This window comes from Dreissena polymorpha, chromosome 16, assembly GCF_020536995.1.
Source record: "Dreissena polymorpha isolate Duluth1 chromosome 16, UMN_Dpol_1.0, whole genome shotgun sequence".
In the NCBI taxonomy this organism is placed as follows: domain Eukaryota; kingdom Metazoa; phylum Mollusca; class Bivalvia; order Myida; family Dreissenidae; genus Dreissena; species Dreissena polymorpha.
Window position 1 is genome coordinate 29,225,928 of NC_068370.1, and position 15,303 is coordinate 29,241,230.

The window sequence follows — 15,303 nt, forward strand, 5'->3', positions numbered from 1 at the left end:
AACAAATAAATTTTGACAAATTTACAACTTTATAATACAAGCAATATTGCTTGTAAAGTTGTCAAAAATTATTTGTTTTAAACAGTTAATTAGGGCTCACGCTAGGGGTTGACGTGAGCGACTAAGTCGCTTTCTTACGCCAAACGTTGCATAAAATTTAAGAAATTGTAGATATATAGCGACTTCCAGTCTCCCTCTTATTGGAATTTGTTTACATCTGGTTTTCTCAATGTCAAGGTCTGACTCAATTTTCCAATACACACTGTAGCAGCCTGGAGCGCGTCGCCATTGAGCGACAGGTAATTTGAGGTAAACCCCGCCCCGATTCTACCAACCTCCGAGCTTATCTAATCGGCGATCGATATTGGTCAAGTCAGCATTCAAGTCACATGTTAGCTGGCCAATCAACATTGAGTTCGGTCACACATAATATTTGGTCATCCATGCGCAGACACTGTATACTTGGAAATACTCAGTTGATATTGTCGTCTGCCAACACTATAGCGGCTGATGGCAAACCTCGTATTTAAAGATAACCAAATTAAAAGGAGCCTTACAATAAAAAAATTATTTCTAAGTTGATCAATTTACATTTCTACCGACTATCAATCTGAATTAACAAAAGGATGATCATTAAATAATTAGATCTATGTTGATGATGTTACACCTCTCTGCCGATTATCTTTTGAAATTAAAAGGTGATAATTAATTAGTTTTTTACCCACAAACTATGCTATTGTAAAGCAATATGTCAATTAAATTGTATATTAATTATGTATTTGCTAGGTTTCCGATTTTCATTTTTTTGCTGTCAAACGATATGCACAATTTGTTTTATGTGCGTAATGCGTAGAATTTTTCGGACTGTCATTTTCGGATTCATTTTTTTTTTGTCGATTATAATTTAATATCGAAGTTCTTTAAAGAAGAAATAGAATGAAGAATACAGATGGGGTGATGTGGACGGTGTGGTTTATCATATTTTGAATTGTATTTACATGAAATGGCAATTGGAAAGACTATAAAAAATAACAAATAATTATTAAGAAAGCATATGTTAAATGTCATATTTCAAACATAAATATTTATCTGGTCTGACAGTTTTATTAAGCTTATGTTATCTACTGCTTCATAAACATATTATCTTTGAAATACTTTAGTCTGTATAATATGATATTTACATCAAAATGGATTGAATATAGAGCTAGTAAATTTTTAGTTATTTATCTGTCGTGTTTATTATTACTTGGATAATTAGAACTGCTGGAAAAATTAAAATACACAAAAGAAATATAATTATGTGTACTACAGTGGTATACTTCAATAATGTGATACACATATATGTGTGTTTAATGCCCTACATGCAAACCCTTGTGTCCAAGTTTCTCCACTTCTCCCTAGAGTCTCCTCACTTCTCCCTAAATCAGTGTCCAGGGAGAAGTTACTTCTCTCTAAAATTTGAGCCCAGGGTGAGCCCTGCAGTTTATAACAAGAAATGAGGCACATTAGTTTCTTTTATACGAGCGATCTATCGGCTAGGGTGCCGGTCAACTTGTCCCCAAGTCAACAAGTCCCATGGTCAACTCGTACCCATTTTGGTTAACTCGTCCCAGTTTTTTGGTCAACTCGTCCCTACCCGAGTCAACTCGTACTCGACATACACATTACGTTGAACGATTACGCATGCCTCTGTCTCAAATTGAAGTAAAGTAGACGCATGGCCCACAGTTCATGAATTTCATAAACACATTTATCTTCAGAATTTGCCAGAAATTATGAGGTTTTGCAAGTAAAATACTGATAACTGACTACAGTAAATTGGGCATGATTGATCGTTTTAGGTTTCCCACTTTTTGGTCAAATGTCCCGACATTTTTAATGGAATGTCCTGATTTGGACCTGAAAATATCTGGCATGTATGAAACAGGTAAATATTGTAATTCATCATTACTCCATACATGATTATACAATTATTTTCTCCTTTATGTATTGTTCATATAGTGTTTCTTAGTAAATATAACTGGTTTACTTATCAGTATTTTTCATGCCCTATTGTCCTGTATGTGAGTCTACGTACATGACTCACAGATGAAGTGAGTTATGCGTTTCTTTTGAATTTTTGGGAAGTTATCGGCCTTGGTTTTGGAAATTTTCTCTGAAAAAACGTTTTTTTCGGAGATTTAAGATGTTCAGCTGATGGTTGGTGTGTGAGTCTACCTACATGCCTTAGTTTTGTTTCGCTCCATTGATTTTTGGCAAAGTTATTGTCCTTGGACTTTTCTTTCAATTTTCGTTCAAATAACACATCTAATTTTTTTCCAAAGCACTTTCTTATACTTTCCAAGTCCTGTAAATTTGTCTAATATCTATGGACAGCATTGCTTACCACAGGATTTTTGTTTAGAAGCCCGGGGGCCGTTAGGGGTGGGGGTAGAGAGAGTAGCACCCACTGGACGTATTTATGACGTTTTTGGGTGAGTGATGACTCTTCAAGAAAAAAAGTATAAAATCATAGATAACGACATTGTTTTAACACTTTCACTCAAGCATAACGTATAACACCGTCTTGATTGATTCCCAAATTAATCTGTACCAACTCTATCAATGCGGCCTTACTTCATTTCCCGTCGATTTTCATTACCCTATAAATCCTGTATATTCCGTTTTTAAAAAGAAAATTTTGGAAAATATTGAGTACAATGGAACCCCTCTAAATCGGATGCCTCCGGGATCGAGAGGAAATTCCGGTTTAGAGAGGATTCCAGTTTAGAGGGGACATTGACGTTTTTTTACTTCCAGAAGGTCAATTACATAGCCTTATGTGCAAAAAACACTTTCAGCAAATTTGCATAGTTTATTTATATATAACATTCATTCATATTGCATCACATAAGAAAATACGTTGCTTAATCTGTTGATTCGAAAGCAATATCAGTCACAACATAGATCAAACAGTGCACCCTGAAAAACAAACAATTTTATACATGCATGCATGTGTTAGGTGAATTTAGTTCCTTTTCACACTGAAAAACATGTACGCCGACTGTTTTGAACGATATTCCCGATCGTCGACTTTCTTATTCAATATTACTCTGACAGCATCTTGAGTGTAGGTTTTGGCAACATCTCTGACTCTTTTATCAGTTTGATTTTGTCTTCTAGAGACATTTCCACGCGCCATTGCTTAGAAGGAGGTTCGGACATTTTTAGTCTTAGTTATCTTAATTACCAATTTGAAAATCTAAATGGATATTTAAATGCAACTGCTTCAAGAACTCTGCAAATCAACATTTTTTATTACACTAAATTAGCAATTGTAATAAACAACACAAAATTTAATAGCATAAAGATTATTTAAATTTAGCATGGCTTCCTATATCAAAAACAAAACACACTAAAGAACTCTGTTTGTTTTCAGTAATTATAATCAGTATTATAACATCTATTGAGCGATATATACATCACAGGACAAGTGTCTTTAAATTGTTTTGCGATTTTAACAGTTTGGAAATTTTTCGACCACATTTATGAATTTCACGCGTCTTTAATCCGCTATTCACAACTTTTGACACTAGGTCTGAGGTGCAATAAACCGGCCCTGAGCGGTTTAGAGAGGTACAATTATGTATGGAATTACCCAATTGTGATCCACATAATGACCGGTATTCGGAATTGAGGGGATTCCGGTCTTGAGGAGATATTTTACGCACAGGGAAACAAATGGGACCTGACAATTTGTCTGGTTTAGAAAGGATTCCAGTATAGAGAGGATCCGGTTTAGAGGGTTTCCACTGTATAAAAGTGCTCAAGAATTTCATATACACAAACATTTGCTTTTTTTCTTAAGTAGCAAATGAATTTTGGCATCAGTGACTATTTAATTTTTTTATGAAATAACGTCTAATCGGCACAGGTGTTTTCCTTCTGAACACATGTATATCTCCTGACTTGCTGCTTGCATTTTTATTCAATAAATACACCCACTTTTTTCACATGATGTTGTACATGTCTGCATAGTTTTTGCGCATTTTTTATTGAGACAAAGGAACAGGAGAAAATCATGAACTTGATGAAGAAGAACTGTTTATTTGAATCCAGAAATTTGTTTTTGTCACCTAAACATTAAAATTCGGAAGCGTGTCTCGGATAACAAATTTACTTGCGCTAGAATTTGAGAATTCGACAAAACGTTTTAATTGTGTGTAAAGAATTCAACTTTAATTTGTTAAAACGCTTTACAAGTCGAATAAATTATTTAACCATATTGTGCATTCAATGCACAATTTACCACAAGGTCTATACCCGGTTGACATCATTAAGTATTTGAGGTCTCATGTAGACCTAGGGACTGATGGGTGTGGTAGGTGACAGAGACAACAAATTGTCACCAAACCACATACTTATGGCAATTATGTTATTTGTGGACTGCATAATTTTACTGCAGGTATTGCATGCCTACGAATGCTGTCACTCATGCAAAGCTTGAGCTCTCATTGGCCAATATTGATTGTCCAATTCAACAATGCTCTGCCTTTAGGTGGGCTTAAGTAGGGTTAAGAGATGCATGTAATTGACTGAAGATTGTAAATCGGCTCTAAAAATATGAGGCGAAGTCAATATCCCTTTGATCTTCAGAATGACTAGTTGCAGTTACTGTAAAATACACTAATCAGTAAATATCAAACGCCCTGTGGACTCTGATTTCGAGCGCCATGGCAAGGGACCGTAACTTCATAATTATGTTTTTGATTGTGATATGGCGCCTCTGTGGCTTCAAAGTGCAGTAGGTGGCACTTTGTTTCACAAATGCAGGTCTTGTTCAATACCGCGATTTGACACTATCAACACAATTGATTATTTTGATATTGTATGCCCCCCTTCGAAAAAGAGGGGGTATATTGTTTTGCACATGTCGGTCGGTCCGTCCGTCCACCAGATGGTTTCCGGATGATAACTCAAGAACGCTTAGGCCTAAGATCATGAAACTTCATAGGTACATTGATCATGACTGGCAGATGACCCCTATTGATTTTCAGGTCACTAGGTCAAAGGTCAAGGTCACAATGACTTGAAATAGTAAAATGGTTTCCGGATGATAACTCAAGAATGCTTACGCCTAGGATCATGAAACTTCATAGGTACATTGATCATGACTGGCAAATGACCCCTATTGTTTTCAGGTCACTAGGTCAAAGGTCAAGGTCACAGTGACTTGAAACAGTAAAATGGTTTCCGGATGATTACTCAAGAATGCTTACACCTAGGATCATGAAACTTCATCGGTATATTGATCATGACTGGCAGATGACCCCTATTGATTTTCAGTTCACTATGTCAAAGGTCAAGGTCACAGTGACTTGAAACAGTAAAATGGTTTACGGATGATAACTCAAGAATGCTTTCACCTAGGATCATGAAACTTCATAGGAACATTGATCATGACTGGCAGATGACCCCTATTGATTTTCAGGTCACTATGTCAAAGGTCAATGTCACAGTGACTCGAAATAGTATCACTAGGTCAAAGGTCAAGGTCACAGTGACTTGAAACAGTAAAATGGTTTCCCGATGATAACTCAAGATTGTTTACACCTGGGAACATGAAACTTCATAAGTACATTGATCATGACTGGCAGATGACCCCTATTAATTTTCAGGTCACTAGGTCAAAGGTCAAGGTCACAGTGACTCGAAACAGTAAAATGGTTTCCTGATGATAACTCAAGAATGATTAGGCTTGGATCATGAAACTTCATAGGTATATTGATCATTACTGGCAGATGACCCCTATTGATTTTCAGGTCACTAGGTCAAAGGTCAAGGTCACAGTGACAAAAAACGTATTCACACAATGGCTGCCACTACAACTGACAGCCCAAAGCATGCATGTTTTACAAACAGGCCTTGTTTACTGATGATTGATATTTGAAAAAAAGCAACAAATATATATACAAAAAGAGAATAACGATGTTATTTATTTAAAACAATATTTGTGATGTAACATCGTTATGAAAATTGCACACGACTTAAAAGTAATAGAGCATCCTACTGTATAATTAATAACACTAACTTTTTTCTTCATTTTTATCACAGAAAACTGGATACAATATGATGGGACATTATTGTCATATTTGTATCCATATGTTATTTGCAATTTGGTATACATCAATTTTATGATAATATTTCAATTATATGACATTTCTGAATTACTAATTTTTTATAAATAATTATTTCATAAGATAAGTGGACAAATTGTAATATAGCAACATTTTGTGATTTGTAGCATTAAGTTTCAACAAATGATAACATTGTGTCCCACAAGGGTGTTTTCAGTAGGTGTTACTCTGCGACCAGCATGATTTACCAGCAGAAATCGTCTAAATGCAATGCCGGTACAGTCATACAGTATCTGAACATGTACCTTAATTGTTAGATGTTATATTTGTATGCAATGAGCTGACATATTTAAACATACATAACTTATCCATGATATTGTATGCAATGAGCTGACATATTTAAACATACATAACTTATCCATGATATTGTAAGGTCACATACTGTACTATAATTGGTCAGACAGTCGATAGGCCTGGGGGGTAAGCTTTGGTAAACATTTTCATTTAATACATACCTAAATTAGCGTTAAGTTAATTAATTAGATGACAGGTTGATGCACAGAGTTTTGTTGATGTGTATTTAATTTGTGGTTCAAGAATTTAGTATATTTGTATTATATATTTTGGTCTGTACATTCCTGGTCATGAAAAGTTGGATGGCGAGTCACTATTTGTGCATTATTTTTAGAGAAATTGTTTTGGCTATTTGGATTGAACTATCCCATGGAATTAAAATGCTTATACTCAGTATTGGTTGTTAAGTTGGTATGTACAGTACACTCCACGCGTTTTCCCCAAAAAACGCGCTCCCTCCGCGGGTTTTTTCTGCTAGCGAGTGTTCACGCGGAATTGGAAGAGCGAGGTGAACTCGATAAAACGCTCGGCGTTACTCCGCGTTCGCTAATTCCTGCGGCGTGTATTACTATAGGCTAGTCGGTAAATGCAGACACCTTCCGTTCTTATCAGTGATCGCCGCGCAACGCCGCGTTAGCAGTGTGCTACTGGGCATGCCAAAAAATAAAAACATTGTTATAATAAATTGTTTAAGTACTGTAGTACATGTATAAAAAGATAATTGTATAGAAAATTAATACGTATACAAATTATGTTTTTTAATTCACAGGTACGTCTACAATATGAATTAGTCTAATATAATACATTTGACAAATTAATATTTAAATCATAACACATACGACACAAGAATAAATGTTCCGTAAAATTTCCAAATGAGAATAATAATTAGTAATCCGAAACACACTACGATTTTTAATTGTTAACACGACGTTTTACAAATGCTTCCAATATACAGTCATGTATATTTCCCGACAAAAGTGCGCGAAAATTATGCTGCAATGTACAAGGTCAAGGTACAATGTATACTCCTGCAAAGCGTGCGTGTATTGATTTTTTTGATACAAACTTTGTAGCGCAGAGAACATTGTTGATTTCGGTTAAAAGTTTCTTTGGTATTTATTAACGAAATTATATCGCGAATAAGTTGATATTTCCTCTAAAATAATTTCAAATCGAACACGCCGAATCTTTATCGTTACGGTATTTTAGTAGAGTAATTATTTTAACACTAATTGTACTGTAAACTGATTACAGAAGACATCTGGGCGGAACTGGATTTTAAGTGTTTGACGTTATGAAAACACGCAAAGCTTGTCTACTGACCTATTGTGTAGACTGCTGTATTCGGTGTTTTGACAAAAGGGATTAACATGTGTGAATGTCACTCTGCCGATTTGGTCCATAATTACTGGTAAACATTGTTTAGAATGTCGACGCAACAAGAATACAACTGTGAATATTAAATGCAATTATCAACTCAATAGTTACCACCTTTTAGCAATCAATGGAATAACCTACAAACAAAGAGAAAATCAATGCATTAGCGAGCAGAGAATAGACTTTGTTCCGACAATTAAAACCATTCCTTATGCATTCGTTGAACGTGTTTACTTGAGTAAGTTATGCCTTTAGACAGGAGGCGGCTTTTCTTTGATTACGTCAAACTGTCAATTCACACAGATTTGCGAGATTTTTAGGGTCCTTGGTCATTTGTATACATGTTCATTATAGAAAATCACCTGCTAACATGAAAACTTTGGATTAAATTATCAAAATAAAAACAATGTTGCAAACTGTGTTTATATTAATTGGTAAGTATTAGTTAAAAGACGACGTTTTGTGTGTCGTAAATCAACGAGTTTTCTATACAACCACAACTACTTCTACAACCACGTCGGGATCGATCTATCTTGGTTGTTTTTTTTAATTGTAAATATTATACTACATGTACATGTACACTACGCGCCCCGCGATTTTTGCCTAAATCACCGACCACCGCGTTTGGGCCAACGTGGCAAGTCGCAGTGATTCGCCGCAAATCGCTGTGAATCCACTCTGTGGTTGATTCACGGTGATTCCGCCGTGATTTCACTGCGACCATCTGGCGATAAAGATCAGCTGTAGAATCATTGCGAAACACCGCAAATCGCGGTGACTACTAGATTTAGATCACATTGGATCGCGAAAATGTATTCAAATATGAAAGTAAACACCGTACTTGTTGAATGTCGAATCCTGATTTCCAAACAATATCTTTATTTGTTGAAATGACAATTGTACAGTACGGCTCACACAAAACCAACAAAGTTCGCAGCTACAGATTCTTTTGTTCTGGAAGTTTCTCTGCAGCCACAACGAGTATTCACTCCGAAAGAAACAGGTACAGATAATAACCTGATATTTTTACTTTTACGCGATTGTTTTAACATTTCGTCAGCTTCTCTGCATACTTCATACAATTACCATCGGATGTCATCTGTCAATGATTGTGTAGGTCATTAACCATACCGAAGAAATTTACATAGTTTAATATCGGAAATGAGACTTGCTTTAAACGTCGAAATAAAAGATATCTATTTGCTTAAGAGTTGCTAAAGTACACAGACGACACAAATATAAATAATGTCGACCATTTGAATAAAATCAAATGTTGGTTTATTTGTAAAATAAATACTTTCACTTCGTCCCGATTTTCAGAAAATGACTTAAATGTGCATCTAAATTTAAATTTACACATTGCTTCAGTTAATGTACGCGTCTCCAATCGCCATGCTTTGGGCTGCTAGATCTATTTAATAAAATAGTAGCGTGTAAAATTAATTTAATGGAACATTAGTAAACGTGTATCTTAACAATTTCTCGAGCAATGTTGAACAGCCTATACTTTTGAAAATGAAAGCTGTGAGCGTTCGGAAGTATCGTTATTTTAAATGTTTCCAACATAGTTTGTTACACTTAAAATTAGGCGGTGAATCGTTTGATTTGGTGGCATTTTGTTTCATTTCGGACCCCATGCAATTTTTCAGATCATAATCTCTGTGCTTTATTACTCGAACTTGTTAGTTTCTGACCACATGTGCTACTAAATGTAACCATCGGACTGTGTATTATGGTCCATGCAAGTTGCTTGGGCCCGTGTTGATGATCCCTAAATGTTAGATAAGCATGTGCACTGTTGATTAAGTTGGTTTGTACAAAAGTTCTACTGAAAACCGCCGACTGCGTCTTTGTTTTATTATCCAATCAAGCCCCAAACATCCAATATCCGGTGTATTACCAGAAACAAACTTAAGATAAGCACACGTCGTCTGTCAAAACAATGATTGTATGGCTGTTAACATTTTGAAGTAGCTCACACAGTTAATTCCCATATATGCTCTCAGAAAAAGACTTAAATTGCTTAAAACATTTAAAATAACGATATTTATTTTCATAAGAATTGCTAATATATATATATATATAAAAGTTTGACAAATTCAATAAACAGATATTGGTTTATTTTCACAAAATAAACTCACTTTCTCGATTCCCAGAAAATGATGTGTACATGTTGCATAAAATCTAAATATAAATTAAGATGTTTATTGGTCGTTGAAGAAGATTATGAACTGTACATGACATTTAAGTGTGTAGTCAGTATACAATACAATAATTGTTTAATAATGAAGGAACTGAAACAGCGTAACGGTTACAATACAGCGTGTATGACATTCTTTAGGACTCTTATCGTCAATATTAACCAGAATTCGCTTTTAAAATGGAAATCGGGCATATGCGGGATTATGGAGCAATGGATAAAGACGGAAGAAGTTGCATGTATGTGATTGAGACAGTTGAAACGTATTCATCGGGGAATCGAGAGACTCGGGGAAAATACGACGATTACATTACAATCAGTTATGAGTTCTCCATGGCTTCAAACTGTTAATTGCATAATCAAAAACGCAATTATCACTCCTCCAGTTGCGGTATCATACCCATAGGTGCGAACACTGTTTTGTTTTATACGCAGCATTTAAAAAGACAAAAATAACCTGTCAGGGACATGGGTGTGAAATACATGTTGACATTTTAAAAAGGCTACTCTCTTATATCTGCCAACAATGCTAATAATCCCATATTGCTATTATCTCTGTGAAGCTTAGACATGCACATGTAACGTAGGAAAATCGTTCTTCACCGCGTTGACCATGAGCGCTGTGAATCGCGGTGAATCACCGCGGAGATGATATTTATAGCATACACGGTGATCATGCTCGACCTAGCGTGATGAAACGCGCGAGATCGCGTTGATTTTTCACCCAAAATAAATAATGACCACTGCGTGTCGGTGATTTAGGCAAAAATCGCGGGACGCGTAGTGTATGTACTTGTAATAAATGTAATTTTATTTGAAAATCAGGAAGTCAAACAAAATTAAATTGATCGTTATCTCGTAAAACGCGGAGTTTCCCCCGCGTTGCCAACGCCGAGGGCCGCCGCGTCGGTTTATCAGTTTTGCCGATCGTTAACCGCCGCGTCCAAAATCATGCAAACGCCGCGTAAAGCGGGATTTTCTTAATCTCCCTCCAGGTCGAAACCCGCGGAGTATGGAGGGAAATTGGGGAAAACGCGTGGAGTGTACTGTATACTTGATATGTAATTTGGTTATTAAAGAGTTAAGTAAAAGATATGTCAGGGGTTCTGCTATGTAAAAAAGGCTGTTAAATGGACCCAATTCCGAAGCAAATGGACCTGATCACAAACCGCAATTGTAAAAAAAAATCCTATTTCAAACAGAAAAATTAGTATTTTTATAGAAAGAATTGTCTAATGATTATTTTATAAACATCTTACAAAGTATATAACTATAATTTACATGATTTTTTTCCAAAATGGCGAGGAAAAGGCCTGGTGTGTCAATATTTGTTGAAACAAAATCCCAATTTGGTCTATTTTTTAAAAACAATTCCCAAATTTGCCATTTTGTCAATTTAAAAATCCCAATTTCACCAGAATCCTTCCTTTCTTAAATGGCTAGGAAAACCCTGGATGTATATAAACAGGGGTGTAATTTTTCCGCGGATCCGCGGATTTCCGCGGATCGGGTTGTCTTGGAGGTCATTTCTGAAATTCGCGTAAATTCGTAACAAAAATTGGGGGTGGGGGGGGGGGTACATCCGATTCCGCGGACGTCTTTTATGTGCGGCCCGAAATATCCGCGGCTCGCGAAATCACTCCGCATAGTACACTGGTAGATTCTGCCTAAGCAATTTGAAACGAGCGATGTCATTGGCTGTTGTTTTCCAATCTACCAATTAAAATCGTTCTTTTTAAATGCGTTCGGTATTTCTTTTCTGATTTGTCTGCAAATGGCGCAGTTGCAAAGCGAAAATTAAGTTTATCCAAATGACAAATATCAATCGAATTAGTGACTGTCATCATATAGTTTTAGATAGGATAAATGAAATGTGTCTGTCATCGATGAAGACTGCGTTTTAGATACAAGCAACACATATTTTTTTTACATATGTGCGCAGTGAAATTGTGTCTCGGAAACCAGTGTTTGCAAATTGGAGTTCACTCTACTTGCGAAGTAAAACAATTTAGAAGAGTATCGTTTGAAAATGGAAATAGACAAACATGATTTGATTTATATGTTAGTGGATCTGTGTATAATCAGATTCATATGCATATTCTGCTTTATTATGTTTGTCACACTGTTCAGTTAACTGAAATAGCATTGAACTGTAGATGTGAAATGCAAGATTCTAAAAGGTAAACACATTAAAATATATTAATTTTACTCAGTTTAATACATCATTAACTCAACAAGAACACTCAAGTGTGTTTGTTTATATTTATTAATGTTTTCCCCATTTGATATTTAATTAAATAAGTCCATTTACTGTGAATATATTGAACAACTGCTGTTTTTGATCACAGTAAATATTGTTTACTTTGCATCCTCAGTATGTGAAATGTGAAGTTAAACAGGTTTTCATAAAGAAATAGTGTTATGAAGTTCAAGAAATTGTTTATTTTAATGTATGTTTTATTTTAATGTCTGTTTTAAGGTTTGTCATTGCGTTATTCGCGCGATTCGCGTAGTCAAAATCAGTCGACAGAATTTTCCTCCCCTCTGACTTCGCCTCAATCACACCCCTGATAAAGCATTACAGAATACATTTTGTTGTAACTTTACATTTATATATTTCTTTTGTAAATACCAAACTTTTGTAGAGCCAGCGCAGGGAAAGCAGTATACATGTATAGCAGTTACAATGGTTGAGTATCTGTACCTGCTTGCTTCCAAGCTAAATAATAATGTCCAGACTGTAACTTAGCAATTCATAATGAAATTTAAAAATAACGTACCACAAATGACCTCCAACAATCACATGATATGTTGCTTTTAATATTCATCTTTCTATATGATCAAAGGTCAAGGTCAGACTTAGAGGTTGAAAGTGAAATATGGCCATAAAACAGCTTGTCTGGGCTGTAACTTCATCACGCAATTTTCAGTGTTTTTTTTCACCATTTTGGGAATGGGGCCCGGTCTCTTTGAATTTGGAAAATTCACTGTGTTTTGACTAAAATTGGGAATATAGTGTTCTTGTTGTTGTTTTGTTAACAAATGCTTAAAAATTGAGCATACAAGTGTGTCCAGTATCATATTTACTAAGGTTGATCTTATATGGATGGGAGATGAACAAAATATTGAGATTAAAACAATTTTATGTTTTAGCTCATCTACTTTTTGAAAAAAAAATATGAGCTATTGTCATCACCTTGGCATCAGCGTTGGCATTGGCGTCCAGTTAAGTTTTGCGTTTAGGTAAACTTTTCTCAGAAAGTATCAATGCTATTGCATTCAAACTTGGTACACTTACTTACTATCATGAGGGGACTGGGCAGGCAAAGTTAGATAACTCTGGCGTGCATTTTGACAGAATTATGTGCCCTTTTTTTAACTTAGAAAATTGAAAATTTTGGTTAAGTTTTGTGTTTAGGTCCATTTTATTCCTTAAGTATCAAAGCTATTGCTTTCATACTTGCAACACTTACTAACTATCATAAGGGGACTGTGCAGGCAAAGTTATGTAACTCTGACTGGCATTTTGACAGAATTATGTGCCCTTTTTATACTTAGAAAATTGAAAATTTGGTTAAGTTTTGTGTTTGGGTCCACTTTATTCCTACAGTATCAAAGCTATTGCTTTCATACTTGCAACACTTATTAACTATCATAAGGGGACTGTGCAGGCAAAGGCATGTAACTCTGACTGGCATTTGGACGGAATTATGGGCCCTTTATACTTAGAAAATTGAAAATTTGGTTAAGTTTTGTGTTTTGGTCCACTTTACCCCTAAAGTATCATAGATATTGCTTTCATACTTGAAACACTCGCAAACTATCATAAGGGTACAGTAAAAGGACAAGTTGCATAACTCTGGTTGTCATTTTTAAGGGAATTATGGCTCTTTTTTTACTTAGTAAATTTGAATATATGGTTAAATTTTGTGTTTCGATCCACTTTACTTCTAAAGTATCAAGGCTATTGCTTTCAAACTTCAAATACTTTCATGCTATCATGAGGTTACTGTACCTGGCAAGTTGAAATTTACCTTTACCTTTGAATGACCTTGACTCAAGGTCAAGTTATTAAATTTTGCTAAAATTGCCATAACTTCTTTATTTATGATTAGATTTGACTGATACTTTGACAAAACTACTCTTACCTGACATACCACAATAGACTCCACCCAAACCATCCCCCGTGCACTCCCCCCCCCCCTAATTTTTTTTTTTTTTAAGATCATCTCACAAATGACCACCACACCCTCACACTTTACCCCCCCCCCCCCCACCCCACCCCCACCAATATTTTTTTTGAAACGGTTAAAAAACACAAATATTTATTTTTATCATTTTATTTTTGAAATACCGTCCAACCATCGCACCCAAGAATCCCCTCCCCCCCACCCACCCACCCCCCACCCCGAATTTTTTTTTTGCATTTTTTTTCGCATTTTTGGAAATAATGTAATACATGTCCTTACCCCCACACTATACACCCCTCTTCACTCCACCCCTCCCTCCTTTGTGATTGAAATTGAGAGTCCCTTCACCTTTAAAAAGAAAATAGATGAGCGGTCTGCACCCGCAAGGCGGTGCTCTTGTTTTTATATGTCATTCAAACTTTAGAGACCTCAAATATTTTTTCCATATGTATTGATTCATGTGATGCAAATTCATATAACAGCAAATCTTTGAAGCTTCTGGATTAGTTCATTTTCAAATTACTTATCTATTGTTTCCCTTCAGTTGTAGGTTCAGAACCCTAATTTAACCCTTTCCCACTCAGAAGCAAAGTGATTAATGGCTATGTGCAAACAGCATAAAACCAGAACAGCCTGCGAGTAACTCGCAGTCTGTTCAGGTTTTATACTGTGCTGCTCATCAGAATAGAAGCGTTGAAAATGAAGCCTTTAAAACATTAATCTAGTAAGAATGTTTTAAATTAAATTTTACTTTCTAAGGGACTACAAATCCGTCAAAATATGTATCTAAGTGGTAACGGGTTAAAGGGATGTGAAGAGTGTATGGCACTCTTGTTTTATTATATATACAGAACTTTTACAAGTTCTGTCAGTGTATATCAAATTCTTTTTCATTACACTCCTATATAATTGTGTATCCTGGAAAATAAATTGTTTGGAAAACCCACTTATCTGCTGGTGCAAATAAAGCTGACCCATTTATGTTTTAATTGTCACACACCGTATCAACCGTAATCATTTAAATCAAGCTACATGTATCATTAGTTGATATAATTGACCTGCGTGG

At 35.5% G+C, this 15,303-nt stretch overlaps 1 protein-coding gene across 7 annotated transcripts in view; it reads left to right on the top strand.

Annotated features, from left to right (window-relative positions):
• The window catches only part of LOC127861532 (tyrosine-protein kinase SRK3-like), a 100,052-nt gene that overhangs the window by 1,223 nt on the left and 83,526 nt on the right, over positions 1 to 15,303 (top strand). The window lies entirely within an intron of this gene.